This window comes from Pan troglodytes, chromosome 5 (genome assembly GCF_028858775.2).
Source record: "Pan troglodytes isolate AG18354 chromosome 5, NHGRI_mPanTro3-v2.0_pri, whole genome shotgun sequence".
In the NCBI taxonomy this organism is placed as follows: Eukaryota; Metazoa; Chordata; class Mammalia; order Primates; family Hominidae; genus Pan; species Pan troglodytes.
The window spans coordinates 33140436-33144999 of record NC_072403.2 but is presented as its reverse complement, the minus strand read 5'-3'; the positions used below and the strand labels follow the sequence as shown (position 1 = coordinate 33144999).

At 43.0% G+C, this 4564-nt stretch overlaps 1 non-coding gene across 1 annotated transcript; it reads left to right on the top strand.

The window, feature by feature from the left end:
• Window positions 1-964: 964 nt before the first annotated feature.
• Window positions 965-1038, top strand: TRNAI-AAU (transfer RNA isoleucine (anticodon AAU)). Its single transcript has one exon. It is a non-coding gene; the product is annotated as a tRNA-Ile (tRNA).
• Window positions 1039-4564: the final 3526 nt, after the last annotated feature.

The window sequence follows — 4564 nt, the reverse complement described above, 5'->3', positions numbered from 1 at the left end:
GATTGGCTAAGACTTAAACTTTGGCAAATAGGGTAAACCCTGGATTTGCGAAAAAAATGAGTGTATGTGTGTGGTGGGGGGCGGGGGGCGGGGGGCGGGCAGGACTGATGTACAACTTTTGCAACTTATGACCAGAAAGTTGAGTCTTTGAAGAGGGACTTAGTTGTCCCAACACTCTGAGCTGCCTGACCCGGTCCTGGGCTCAGTTCCTCCCAGATACCGGCGTTTATCATTGGTGTAGATAATGGTGACTTCCCTTGTCTTAGATGTGGGTGTCTTGGTCTTCCCGGGACGGAAGGAGTCAGAGACTCTTGAAAGGAGCCGTCCTGCTGGTCCTTTCATTTACGCCGATGCCAGCCCGGCACTCGAGCATCACCAAGGGCCCGGTGCCCGGGACTGCAGGGCCAAGTCTGATTTTATCGTTTGTGGAGCTGCAAGCTTAGGACGCACAGCTGTGAATTTCGGGTCCTGGTGACTGCGGAACCACCGCGAGGCCAGGAGGCGAGAGAGTGCACTTTCCCAGGTTCCCAGGCCTAAGAGCCCACCTGGCTGGAATGGTCTCAAGGAGCAGAGAGGAATCCGCACCCTCCGAGTCCTCCGAACCCTCCGATCCTGCGAACCTGGGGCGGCTCTGCGGTTGGTTCCGTGAGGAACTGGCCGCGATCGCAAGCTTAGAGCTGCTTTTTGGTTTGTTCTGAGTCCTTCACCTGGTGAGGGGAAGGAAGCCCTGCTTGGGGTCGTTGAATCTGAGGTTTCTCCAGTCAGAATCAGTGGTTTGAGACTGTTTTCCCTGAAACAGCATGGTTTTCCTGTGCCTACAGTGAGGAATTCTCCTTTTCTTAAAAAAAAAATATATTTTATTAATAAAAGGGAAAGTAACGCTTCTATTAAAAAAAAAAAAATTCAGCGGGCATGGATCAGGTATGATTTAAATAAACATAAGAAAAGACCCTCCCACCAAGGAGGCCGGTTAGCTCAGTTGGTTAGAGCGTGGTGCTAATAACGCCAAGGTCGCGGGTTCGATCCCCGTACGGGCCACTTACGTAGGGTTTTTTCTTTTTTTTTTCTTCTTTTTCGTTTTTATTTTACACCGACCACACCTCGCCTGTAAACTTCGGTTTTACATCGAACTCCGTAGCCTCGCCTATCCATTTATAAATGTAGTTGCACTAGCTAGACAGGAATTTTTTTCTTTTCTTTTTTCTTTTTCTTTTTTCTTAAATCGACCACACCTGGATTGTATACTACGGTCTTACATCCAACTCCGGAGCGCTGCCTATCCATTTGTAAATGTGGTCGCAATAGCTAGACAAGCATTAGATTTGCACGTTTTTTATTCTTTTGAAGAAATAATATACGAGTTAGGATGAAAAGGTTTTTTTTATTTGTTTGTTTTTGAGACAGAGTCTTGCTCTGACGCCCAGGCTGGAGTGCAGCGGCGCGATCTTGGCTCGCTGCAACCTCCGCCTCCCAGGTTTAAGCAATTCTTCTGCCTCAGCCTCCCAAGTAGCTGGGATTACAGGCGTGTGCCACGATGCCTGGGTAATTTTTGTATTTTCAGTAGAGACGGAGTTTCACCATGTTGGCCAGGCTAGTCTTGAACTCCTGACCTCAGGTGATCAGCCTGCTTTGGCCTCCCAAAGTGCTGAGATTACAGGCATGAGCCATCGCGCCCGGCCAGGATGAAGATTTTTTAAAGGAAATTCAATGAGGTGGGTGGGTGATTTTAGAAAAGGGTTAAATAAGAATTTGATAATGTCTTGTATTATTTTGGGAAAAAAAACCTTTCTGAGATAATACTATTTTGACATATTTTAAGCTTTTGAAAGAGATCATATTGATTCTTCTCCTAGTTGATCACTCAGTTGGTTAAATTGTTGTGTTTGTAGCTTTGAGGGCGAGGGTTCAGTCTACGTGGGAAAAAGCCAGACTTGTGACGTTGCTTTCTGCCAAGCTCCAGACACGCAGCCACAACTGCTCAGTGTTAAAATGGATCCGTGGTTAGCCTTAGGCTTATATTTGACAGCTGTTCTCGATGTGGCCCATACCAAGCCATTTAGGATGCGGCCCTTACCAAGCCATTTACAGTTCATTAAACAATTTTTGAACATATATCGTAAAAGCGATAGGTTTGAAATGTGACAAAAATGGAGTGCGTGGTGGGAAATAGGAGGGCCAGAGCCTCTGGGTCCACTCTAAGTCTTAGCACCTCGCTCTTTCTGTCCTGCGCTTTCTTGGAGTCTGGTCACTGGGTCCCCGTGTGCCTGGCACGTGTCTCATTTACATTTCTTCCTTCACTCCTCATCCTCCCAACATATTTTTACCCTTCTCTTATTTTAAAACATGGGTTGCTATGAAAATGACATTAACAATATTGATAAATAATGCGGTAAATAATGGCTCAAAAACAGCGCCAAGGACATAGTGGGCGAATCACAAAGGGAAGGGGCTCCCTCTGTTTTGCTCAGTGCTGTGATTTTTCACGTCAAAAACAGTAAGTAGCTCAAAGTCAGCGACTGAAAAAGATTTCTTTAGAATAAATTAATGAAGAGTACCTACTACTTAGTCCATTGTATATTAGATGATATATACAGATTTAAGTATAAGAAGGATTCCACAGGTAGTTGCTGACTTTGAAAACGAAGGGAGCCACCAGCCAGAGAACTCAGGCATCTGCTAGAAACTGTGAACAACCTGTAAACCGTTATCTCAGTCCTACAGCTGCAGGGAACTGAATGCTACTGACAACCTGAGTGAGTTTGAAAACGAATTCTCCCCTAGAGCCTCCATAAGGAACATGGCCGGGCCTGCTGACGTTTTGGTATTAGTTTGATGACACCCTGCCAGACTTATAATGCACAGAACTGTGTGATAATGAATGGATGTTGTTTTAAGCTATTAAATTTGTGGTAGTTTGTTAAGGAAGTAATAGAAAAACTAACAAAACAAGAAATTGTTAACCCACCCACACTTCCTACTATCTATCCTGGGTTATCTTCCTCTCTTCAGTGCAGTGTAAGATGAAATATGGTTTTAAAATGAGGGACAATAATTTTCAACATCAACACAGTAAGAATGAAAAAAAAAAGAGGGAGCTTCTTTTGATCCATTAAAAATTAAGGATATAGATATGCATATATATGAAAAGTTAATACATTCACATAAACAGTAACTAAAAGTGAAGATTTTCTTCTTCCTCATAACCCACATCTGCTCAGTTCTCAGCACTACCTCCTGTATATGACAATTCTTCTTAGTTTCCTATGTATTCTCCTTAATGTTCTTTGTGCAATAGGTGCAAATATACATAATACATTTTACTTTTCCTTTCTACTTATGTAAAATATAACATTATACACACTATTTTACATTCTGCTTTTTTCACTTGATATGCCTTGGAGATGTCTAATTTAGCAACACTTGTAATGCTTTCAAACAGCATTATATGTACAGAAATAAAACTTTTTTTTTTTTTTTTTTGAGACAGAGTTTCCATCTTGTCGCCCAGTCTGGAGTACAGTGGTGTGATCTTGGCTCACTGCATCCTCCATCTCCCGGGCTCAAGTGATTATCCTGCCTCAGCCTCCCGAGTAGCTGGGATTACAGGCACCCGCCACCATGCCCGGCTAATTTTTGTATTTTTAGTAGACACGGGGTTTTGCCATGTTGGCCAGGCTGGTCTCGAACTCCTGACTTCAGGTGATAACCCCACCCCCACCTCGGCCTCCCAAAGTGTTGGGATTACAGGCGAGAGCCACCGAGCCCGGCTGAATCTAGACCCTTTAAGTTAATCCCACAACTGAGGATAGGAAGTATATAAGCAGGATTGGAGAGAGAGAGAGAAGATTACACCTTTACTTTAATAATATGAATAAAACTCTATATGAAGCCATGTGATATTCCAAAGAGTCTTCAAGTAGGGGATCCATAACACTCTGTTGATCAAAGGAAATTACATATTCATTTGTTAAAAGATGACTTTCAGAAAAAGCTAAATCCGTAGCTCTCATACAGATATAAAAATAAGCATACGATCGAAAAGAATAAAATGCTTCAGAATAAACTTAACCAAGGAGATGCAAGAATTGTACTCTGGAAACTACAAAACATTGCTGAAAGAGATTAAAGATGTTAGAGGGCTCATTGCAATTAAAACAAACAAAACAAATATCAACAAGGAGGCACTAAGCCTATTCTGACACCGCTGGTCTGTAGTACCAGAAGTCTTGTTGATGCAAAGTGTAAGTAAATTATATTTTAATGAAAAGGTAGATAAAACATTGTACAACAGTACTCTAGGCCACCAACAAAACTATGACAGACATCCGGGCACGGTGGCTCAGGTCTGTATTCCCAGCACTTTGGGAGGCCGAAGTGGGTGGATCATTTGAGGTCAGGAGTTTGAGACCAGCCATGGACAACATGGCCAAAACCCATCTCTACTAAAAATACAAAAAAAAAAAAAAAAAAAAAGCCAAGCATAGTGGTGTGCTCCCTTAATCCCAGCGACTCAAGAGGCTGAGGCATGAGAATCTCTTGAACCCAGGAGGCAGAAGCTGCAGTG